We start from the raw sequence: 11,440 nt of genomic DNA on the forward strand, positions 1-11,440 counted from the left end.
TTATTCTCTTCATCTAGAAACATAGGTTTAAGAAATTTTGGATTCAAATGGATCAAAAAAAAAAGCAGAAGTGATTTTGGAAATGCTTAATGGGAAGATATCTACTTTGAGACTGCAGAAAGAATAATAGACCTAAAGATAGAAAAGACTTTTGAGGTTGCCTAGCTGTAAAACCTCCCTTTGCAAGTCAGGAAATTAAGGTCCAGAGTTATTAAGGGTCTTGCTGAAGGTCACACAGATAATATTGAAGGAGCAACTTGAACCTAGGTCATCTAAATCTAGAGCCAAACATCAGTTCTATAGATTCTAATAAATTAAGATTCCTGTTATGAAGAAATTGAAACTATTTGTAGTCATATGAAAAAGTGCTCTAAATCACTATTGATAAGAGAAACGCAAACGCAAAGTAAGACATCTCAGATTGGCTAGGATGACAAGAAAAGATAATTACTAATGTTGGAGGAGATGTGAGAAAACTGGAACACTGATACATTGTTGGTGGAGTTTTGAACAGATCCAAATATTCTGGAGACCAATTTGGAACTATGCCCAAAGGATTATCAAACTGTGCATACCCTTTGATCCAGCAGTGTTTCTACTGGGCTTATATCCTAAAGAGATCTTAAAAGAGGGAAAGGGACCCACATGTGCAAAAATGCTTGTGGCAGCCCTCTTTGTAGTGGCAAGAAACTGGAAACTGAATGGATGCCCATCTGTTGGGAAATGGCTGAATAAGTTATGGTGTATGCATGTTATGGAATATTATTGTTCTGTAAGAAATGACCAACAGGATGATTTCAGAGAGGCCTAGAGAGACTTAAATGAACTGATGCCAAGTGTAGGGAGAAGATCCAAGAGATACACAGCAATAAAAAGATTATACAATGATCAATTCTGATGGATGTAGCTCTCTTCAACAATGAGATGATTGATGCCAGTTCCAATGATTTTGTGATGAAGAGAGCCATCTACACCCAGCAGCATGATAATTGTAGAAATATGCATAGAAGTATTGCACATGTTTAACATATATTGGATTACTTGCCATCTAGAAAGGGGATAGGGGAAGGGGAGGAAATTTTGGAATATAAGGTTTTGCAAGGGTCAATATTGAAAAATTATCCATGCATATCTTTTTGAAAATTAGAAAAAACTTTAATTAAAAAAAAAAGATTCTATGGCATTCCTTTGACACACCTCAAATATTCAGAGTCGATCAGAATCACAACTATTCACAAGTCTTAATTACTTGTTAACGCAAGACTATTATGCATTGCCTTATCCACAGGAAGCTTGATCAACTTTTGTGACTAAATTTCAATACAGTCTCTGGAGGGAGAATCTCTTTTCAGCTGTAGAAGAATTTAGGGAAATTTCCTCTTCTGTCTTCACTCAATGGCTGAGTCCCTGGTACTAGTACTGGAAGCTCCTTTTAGTCTGGATATCATCAAGAATCTGTTGTAATTCCTCATCTTCAAATAGACCCTCCAGGTTTGGAATCAGAGCTTTAGTCTATCCTGCTGTCTCAGAACAAGAGTTTGCCAAACAGGCCAACTCAGATTTATGGAGCTTTGTCTGGAATAACAAACTACAAATACTAGCAATAGTTTCCCTGTTTTTAAAATGACTAAAATGTGCAATGTAATTTAAAGTTTTCACAAAAACCTCTGAAAATACTTGTTCATCCTCTGGATTTTCATTCTGTCACCATTGATGCTCTAGAAGCATGTGGACTTTGGAATTTAGAAAAGTTTCTGCTGTTTGAAATTATTTGGGAAGATGAACTGCAAGGTATCTTCTTTCACAATGCCAGTGCAAGAGCTGCTGCCTCTGGTCACTCCAGCTCCAGGCCAAGTACTTGAATTTAAATTCAGCCTGAGACACTTAACATTTACTACCTCTGTGATCCTAGGCAAGTCACAAAACCCAAATTGCCTTGCCAAAAAAAATGCTTACTTAGAAAAAAAATTAAAAATAAAATTTAAATTTAAACAGGATTTGCATAAATAATTCTTTGCCATGCTGGAGCATCAGCATAGATGAATTTTGGGCTTGTGAGATCCATCCCATATAAGCATAAATAAACATCTATATCTTCATTATACTTTTAATAGTAATTTTGACATCTATTTCAAGTAGAGTTTTTGAATTTTGAAAACGACTGGTTAACTTTTCCTAGAATTTAGTTCACCAATCAATGGCATAATATCCTGCCTTATGGCATCTTTCTTAATGTTATGACTAATTCCTTTTGGAGTTTAGTACACTCAATTGTTAGGACTCTAATTCCTTTTTAGGGTTATCCTACCAGTGAATGGTTGAAAACATCATTTTTCTTTACTTCTCTTTAAGGTCATCTTAATATTTTCCCCAATTTCTTGGATTTTTGTATCAGTATATAGAAACATTTGTAAAGAGAATTCTTTTTTACAGAATAATAACAGAGAGGTAGCTATATAGACCACCAGGCCTAAAGTCATGAGGCCCTAGTCTCTGGCACTTACTGGCATCCAGGGCCATCTCCAGTCATCCTGATCTCTGTTTGGCCACTGGACCCAGATGTCTCTGGAGGAAAAGTGAGGCTGGTGATCTTACACAGCCCTTTTTCACTTAAATCTAATTACTCTTGGATTTTATGTCATTGCCTCCCTGATGTCATGGTTCTCTTTGAAAATGAGGGACAAACAACAATATCAACAACAATTCATGGTAGAAGAATGCTGGGTTATTAAGGGCTTTGAATGCCACACAGAAGATTTTGGAGCCACTGGAGTTTATTGAGGAGGAAGGTGATATTGGTGGCTGATTTCATGGACAAACTATAGTAGGAAGAGAATTGATACAGGAGATAACTTCCCTTTACTGTACTAATCTTGGTATGAAGTGAGGAGGACCTATATCAAATGCTGGCAACATGAATGGTGAAAAGGGGCTATATTTGAGAGATGTTGCAAAGGTGAAAACGGATGTATTCGCAATAGTTTAGATAGAGCTATTGAAAAATAGTGAAGAGTTGAAGGTGACAACCAGCCTGGAGAAGTGGGAGGAGTAGAAAAGTAATAGAGAAGATAATAGTAGATGTAGGGTTTAGGGGGAAAGACAATAAGTTTGTGGTTTTGGACGTGTTTATTTTGGATATGTACCAATTGGGAAAAGGAGATAAAAGGTCAGCAAAGAGATGTGACAAAAAGGGTAGAATTGAGATTTGTCAATATATATAGTACTTAAATCCATGGGAGAGACAAAAAAATCACTAAATAAAGTAATATATATATAGAAAGAAGCAAAGAGGAAGATGGAATCTTGAGGGGTACCTATGATTAGAGGATGTTATCTGGATAAAGATCCTCCAAGCAAGAGTGAGAAGGAGTGATCAAATAAGTAGGAGGAATACCAAGAGAGAATTATGTTCCAAAAATCTTGACAGAACAGTGAATGAAGGACAAGAGGGTGATTCACAGAGTTAAAGGCTACAGAAAGAATGAAGACTGAGACAAGCCATTGAACTTGGAAGATAAGATCATTGGTAATCTTGAGGAGAGCAGTTTTGGTGGAATTATATGGTCAAAAGCTAAAATATAAGGGGTGAAAAAGAGAATAAAAGAGAAAGTGGGGATGGGTTGCTCCCATCCAACCCTGACAATCATTGCAAGGAAAAGCATTTCCTATGTAGAAGTGACGTGGTATTCCCCATAAACTATCCAAAAATGAGATAGACAGGAAAACCCCAAGAGTCAAGAAGTCCCTCCAAGGGACATCCATGAGGCCACATGTTCCAGGCAAGTCAAACTATTACAATCGCCTTAACTCTGTCAACCTTCAGGACACCATGGAGGCAGTCTAGGATGATGGATTAAAATGCTTTGGGAATAGCAAATCTCCCAACCCAATGACTTCAGATGTCATCCTGAGAAGATGAAACCTGGTAATTGCACTTACAGGTACTGCAGTCACATCTACTGAAGGCCTAAAAAGAAAGTGTTTGTCATTCAAGTTCTTGGCACTGTCAAATTGTTCAATATTATCAATAGAAATAACTTTCTTGGGGGAGAAGGGAGCCAATTGGAATTAAGTTACTTGCCTAGAGTCACACAGCTAATAAGTATCTGAAGTTGAATTTGAACTCAGGCCCTCCTAACTCCCAGTCAAACATTCTATCTATTATGTCACTTAACTGCCTCAGTAGAATATAACTTTTGACAGTGAAAACTAAAAAATATGGGAACTTTCCATCTGATCTGAAGCTGAAAACTTCCCTATGTATTTTCTCTCGCATTAACTAATGAGTTCTTTGAGTTTACTTTGTATTTGTATTCCCAGCACCTAGACTAATGTTTTGCACATAGCTAAATATTTAATAAATGTTTTGTTAATTCTTGCAGTAAAATAGACTAGTTACATAGACAAGCTTTGATATAATATATATAAGGATCTACAAGTACCTTTTATAATAATTTCATGCTTACCAAAAGCCATCTTTGGGAAATTAAAGTGGTTTTCCACTAGGTAGATAGAGTGCCAGACATGGAGTCCAGAAGACCAGAGTTCAAATTAGGCCTCAGACATCTACTAGCTTTGTGTATGATCCGTCGGCAAGTCATTTAATTATGTTTGTCTCAGTTTCTTCATTTGTAAAATAAATTAGAGAATATAATGGCAAATGACATCAATATCTTTACATATATAGAGATACATACATACATATATATATATATATATAGCTACTAATTTATAAAAGGCTTGAGAAAAGTCAGTTATTTTAGTTGAAATGAAGACCCTCCACACACCTCTGTAAATTAATAAACTGGCATTGCAATTTATAGGTCATTTCTTGTGACTATAGTTAGTTAAAACCAATTTCTAATGTCTTTATCTTGCCCTGGTGAGCTGGGAATTGAAATTCTGTATCTGGAAGACCAAGTGAACAGATCCTAATCTGTGGATAATTAGAGTATTTCTGAGACCTACCTAACAAATGACTCCAATAGAATGAAATAATAAATGGTAAAAAGGAAGAAAAGAATGGTAATATTAATTACAGAATCATAGGATTTCATTCTGGGGAGCAATATAGTGTAATAGAATGCTTATTGCTTATGCAATAAGAGAGTCTGAGTTCAAATGTGTCTCTGAAGTTTACTATCTTGGACAAATAATTTAACTTCCCTTCCCTTTACTTTCCTTCTCCATGAAATTATGCATTTGAACTTCATGTTCAGAAGTTGTTTCAGGTTGTTAATCCTATTTCTTAAGAAATCTTTTAGTTCAAACCTCTCATTTTACCAAAGAAGAAACAAAGTTCCAGGAGGATTAAGTCATTGTTCAAACATTTATTACATACCTGTTAAGTTCCAGGCACTCTACTAAGCACTGCACTAGAACTAAGGTCACACAGATAGTAAGCAAAACCAAGTTCTTTGACACCTAATCTAATGGTATTTACATTAGGCCACACATAGAGGAGGAAATAGAGGATAGGGACTAGAAATGATTTCATTGGTACAAGGCTGCAGCTCTCAAACATTTTAATCTCAAGACTCCTTTATACTCTTAAAAATAAGGACCACTCTAAAGAAGGCTTTGTTTTTGGGGTTATAATACTCTTTGGTATTATAAATTAAAAAAAAAATTGTAGCATAATTATTAAAAAAAAAAAAAAAGTTTTGACCACTCTGGTCCCCTGAAGGATTTCAGAAAACCCAGATGTCCCCAAATCATACTTTAAAAGCTGCTGGTAAGGACATTGTAAGTGAGGCAACTCCTTGTACCAATGCAAATTGGCACCTTCTTTAAAAATATATACATTAGAGACTTGCCTAGACCATTGAGAGATTAAGCAGTTTGCCCAGGCACACAAAGCTGATATATGTAAAAGGATAGAATTGAGTCAAGTCTTCCTAATTTGGAGAACAGCTTTCTGTCTCTAAGCCAAACTGCCTCTAGATAAATGCAAGTTCAAGTCGGATGCAATTTTTGTTTATTTAATGATTTTTAAAACTATTTGCAAGATTAATAAAAAAGCATACTTCAAGATGGGATGTTCAAATTCCTAAAACTCTTCATTGACAAATAATGAATTTCATTTTTATGGCATTTACAGCTTGCAGAGCAATTTCCTATCCATAACCCTATGAAGCACAGCCACTTAAATTGTGCTTTTAAAATCTTTGTGATCTTGAAATCTCTTTGCTTTTCATTCTCTGCAAATAGATTTGAGTACAATATTTTTACCCCCGCAGGTACAGAGACAAAAAAGGAACCATTTTTTTTTGTCAGGCACTCTTTTTTATTTTCCTCCTAATACAACCCATTCACAACCTAAAACCACACACACACACACACACACACACACACACACACACACACACAATCCTAGTCTGTGACTCAGCTGTAGTAATTTGGGCTCTAGGATATGAATTGTAATCGCTGGATAAGTCTCTTCTAATATCTGACCCTGCTGGTGATTCCAAATTCTAAAATAGTAACTACATAGCCAAGCAAGGATTATTGTTAGATGAATATATGATGAGAGAGGTGCAAAATAATCCTCACCAGAGAAAGGGATTTCTCTCAGCCCTGAGGGAAAAAATATTGAATATACAGATAAAAAGATATGGATGTCTGGTTGTTTACATATTGACCTGAAAAGGTAAATTCAACAAAGAGAGTCTCCATGCTCTGTATTCTTGATAGTGTCCATGAGGTATCCCCTGCAATTTCAAAGAATTTGGCTTAATTCATTTACCCAAATTGCAAGAGAGTTAGAGCATCTGGTTTGAACTCATCTATCATGCATAGTAACACGAATAAATGAAGACATTCATCACTATGCACGCAACAAAAATTGTGTTCTCCTATTGATATAATTAAATACTCATAGAGGGCTAAATACATAATCACTTCCAGACCCTTTGTTTAATGCCAAAAATCAATGGTTCCACATCCAATGGGCTCCATAGTCATATGTTCCTAGTCAGAGCCATCGTGAACCCTCTCCAGTTTCTAAACATTTATTGCTGGTGCTGTAATAATAAACATCTTGCATTTATAAAATGTAATGTTGCCTAGAATTTTTCATTTTTCAAGAATGCAAAGTGCAGCGTCTAATGGCTCTCATATGTCCAGTGTACCCACGAACAATTTGTCTTCTGAGTGGAGTGTTAATCTGACACCTCAAGGACAGACCTGTTTTCAGGAGGACTCAAAGAAAAGCTAGAAATGTTCATAGGTTTCAATAACTACTGAAAATCCCAAGGAACTGGTGCTGGGATTACTCAGGGCTCTGGATTGCATTACCTCTTCATACTATATTTTGCTTAAATGAGCATTATTAAAGATGCTAGGAGATTCTTTTTTGGGTCTTTGGGGACAGTTGCCAAATGCATATGTATTAAATATGCTTATTTAATATATGTGCATATATGAAAACCTTAAGGTAATGATGACATTTATAGTCCAACTGTTTATTTCTTAACTAGGTATAGAGATGGATGAGTATGAGGAATATACTTTCCATTTGCTTGAACCAGTTGCAAGTGATAACCCCACAACAGAGATGGAGGAAGTAAAGGTATTCATTAGTCATAAACACTGAACAAAACTACCTCCACCTCTACCCCCTAAGACAAATCTAGGAGTCCTGCTCTCAAGTGAAAGGGTTTGTGGCTAATAAAATTAATCCAACCCACAAATTCAGGAATGTGTTAATTGTGAAGAGAATAGGATGTGACAGAAATGCTGTCTTCCAAAGGGGAGAAAAAACTCGGCAACATTCAAACTACTAGCTGAATGAAGGAACGAACCTTACTGTAAACATTATTTTACTGAAAACAGTTAAAGCTAGAAACAAAGCCAAAACTTTCACACCTGCATCAGCCACCTACTTTTGTTGTTTGACATGCATTATTAATCTTGACCATTCCCAGGTGACTCTAGAGGAAGGTAAGCACTCACACCAATCTCTTGACCTAGAACAATACCTCATACAGGTGGGATTGTCAAAGAGAGAGATTCATTTCTCTCTGCTAAGCACAGATCAATCTCATTATTTCATGAATGTTACCTTAGTGACATTTTACGATATGTCAGTTGCAGGTGATGATTATCCATCCGAATTTTCAGGATTTTTTTTTCTTTATCAATTCCACATTCCATACCAAAGAAATGTTTTCCCTCTGGTGTGCATACCAATTCTCAAGTTGAACACCCTTTTTTTTTCTTTATTTCTGAGTTATTTTTGTTTCCTTAAGGGAAAAAAACAAACCAATAGGGTTTAATAACCAATAACCAATAGGTTTAAGATGTGTAGAGATCATAATAATTTTTAAAGAGAAAAGTTATCTGTATGTATAAGAAGTTATGAAAAAACAGCAGGATGTTGTTATAAAAATGGTGGATTTGTGGTCAAGGAAAAAAATTGGTTTGAACTGACTGGAGTAATAACTGGTACTTCTGAAATTCAAGTCAGCCATCACAAATTTCACCACTAAGCAAATAAAGTATTCACATTAAAATCACCAGTTAAATTCAGTTGCTGGTGGTGGAGAGAAAAAAGGGGAGAAAATTTGGGATGAGACTTGTACTATTAGGATCTAAGGCCTTGAAGAATGAGAAACACAAATTCTAGACCCTTCCTAGAAGATAGAGACTCCCTGAACATTTCCTTTTGTAGAGAAATTGCTGGGGAAAAGAAACAAGATATAGTAAAGCTCTAATTTTCACCATCCTGGGGTTAAACTCTATTCAATCCATTCTAGTAATGGCTAATTCTCATTTAAATGTTTAAGTCCTGTGGAATTCAACAAATGATATCTCTCTGGCTCTCAGTTTTTCTGAGAAATCGGGATAATGATACTTTCAGTACTTTCCTCACAAGATTACTATAAGGAATGTAGTTTGTTAGCCTTTGTAATGGATCTGAAAGCCTTAATGGAGAGTGGGGAGAAAAAGAAAAAAAAAAAAAAAAAAAAAGACAACCTATTCACCAACTTTTGCAAAGCCCACTCTCAAAGTTCTATAAAATATGAATTATGAATACTGATTTAGATAGCACTTGCAAAGTGCTATCTAAATCTAAACATATACATGTTATCTTATATGATCCTCTCTATTTAAATATTTAAAAGGATTGGTGAACTCATGAATTTGGGTGTTCAGTACCAAGAATTCCCTTTAGAATTAAATCCATATCTATCCATCCTGAGTAATTTTTGTGCAAGTTTTCTATGGAGTGCATCTTTGGGAGACCATTCGAAATGCTAAGACCTTTCAAGCTCCTAGTGATGTGGTTTAGTGGACAGAGCACTGGACTAAATGTAAGCTCAGATGTTTACTACCTGTGTGACCCTGAGCAAGTCACTCACCTCTGTATTGATCAATTTCCTTATCTGTAAAATGGAGATCACCTACTTTGAGCAGTTGTAAGAAGAAAATGAGATAATATTTGTAAAGCATTTTGCATATTTTAAAGATCTATATAAATGCTCTATTATTGTTGTTGTTTTTATTCCACAAGGATAACATTAGAACTCTCAGACATTCCATTTTTATGTTCACTTTTTCCATGTGACTAGCCCATCATCCTTTTTTGAACATATTTGGGGGGGGGGTAGACCAGTCATTTTATTTTTCTCTGGAATGTTGGCGAATTCTTTACATGAGATTTGGAGAGAGTTTGAAAGAAGCACCAACATTATTCCTCTTACAACATTTCTTTCATCAACAATAGTCAAATATTCTCTTCATTTCACTTATGAGGAACCTGAGTCAGAAATAAGATAATTTTTTTTTTTTTAATTACCAACCCCTAATCACATAGCCTCTAATAAAAAGCCAGGATTTAAATGCTTGTTTTTGTTTTTGTTTTTGTTTTTACTCTAAAGCCACTGTTCTTGCCAATACAGCTTCACTGAATACTTAAGAAAACTTTTATTGTCATAAGATCATGCAGATACAGAATTGGTAAAGGGCTTCTGAGAACATCATGTCCAACTTTCTCATTTTACAAATGAGGAGACAAAGAGCTAGAGACAGGAAGTGAATAATCCAAGGTGATATCAGCAGTAACTAGTAAAGCCACTATTTGAATCCAGGCCCAAATTTCACACTTTACACAAGCTGTGATGCTGCAGCAGCATGATGAAAGGTAATCTATCCTTAATTGCCTTTCAGTTAGCAGTGTTTTCTTATGGATTAGAATCACCAAATATATGATATGTAGATCTTAAAAGTTCATCAGTTCAACCTTTAATTCATTATTTGCATACAAAAGACTGGGAATATATTTTTCTCTCCTTCTTCCCATACTGAAAAAAAAAAAAACAAAAACAAAAAACAAACCAACAACAACAGCAACAACAACCAACAACAACAACAACAACAACAACAAAAAATATGTGGAATCCTGGCATAAGTGCTCCAATCCAAAGTAATGAAAACACTTAATGTGTATGAAGGAGAAAAATTTGAACAGGTTCATTACAATTTTTGACCCATAAAAGAATTTTTTTTAAATTCATTTAAGTTTATTTTTTTTTTGCCAGAATTGAAGAAAGGCCCAAGCATAACTGTCCTCCTCCCACTCCTGCCTCATTCTCTCTTTCTTGTGTTTAATATGGAAGCTGTTGTTAATGTTGTGAAACCATGACAGAAATGGGGAATTTTTTGGTTGTTTAATTATTACATTCCTTATATCCATCTTTCACAGATTTGGGAAAAGCAAATCTTTTCCCTGACTGAGCCAGCAAACCCACAGAGAAAGTGCAATAGTCTATATAAGTAGATGCTTATTCTGGAGGAAAAAAAAAAAAAAGACAACACTCTACATGGCCTCTTTTCTGGCTCTCTCATCTTATTTGTTGTTCTCTCTACTTGCCAAGAAGTGCAGAGCTGAAGACAAAATTTATCTACACCGCTTGTGTTGGCGTCAGGCAGTCTTTTTCTTGAGTAAAGTGATAAAGGCTGCAGCCGATGAACGAGTAGCAATGTTTTGCAAAGAATTTCTTCATTGTCAACCCTTGGCATGCCTAAATGCAAATTGGAGTACTTTGCCTTTAACTTGCTAGTATTTCCCAACCACATGCACTTACAAAGAGAGTATATGCAGCTGTGACTGATATTTCACAAAGGAGGTGTTACCTGTATGATTAGATAATTACAGTAGCCAGCACTCAGGAAGACTTCAAGTAGTAGCTGCAAACCATACTTAGTTACAGTCTGCATTCAAAAACATTCCATAGCATGTCTTGTCTTTGGCAAGGCCCTGACATGTTAGTCAAGGGTCTACTCAGTAACACATGGAGTTTTCTGACTTTTAAATAGAATAGGGAGCATGGTTTGGAATTCCATCTTCCAAAACAAAACCATTTTCATTTTGCTAATCTTCAATCGAATCAACTTAATCAAATTAAATCAATCTAGTTGACCAGCTTTAAACTTAAAG

The 11,440-nt window shown here is 35.5% G+C and overlaps 1 pseudogene; it reads right to left on the reverse strand.

Moving 5' to 3' along the window:
• Positions 1–1,413: 1,413 nt before the first annotated feature.
• On the reverse strand, positions 1,414–11,022 carry LOC100913877 (annotated as a pseudogene).
• Positions 11,023–11,440: the final 418 nt, after the last annotated feature.

Source organism: Sarcophilus harrisii, chromosome 5 (assembly GCF_902635505.1).
Source record: "Sarcophilus harrisii chromosome 5, mSarHar1.11, whole genome shotgun sequence".
NCBI lineage: Eukaryota > Metazoa > Chordata > Mammalia > Dasyuromorphia > Dasyuridae > Sarcophilus > Sarcophilus harrisii.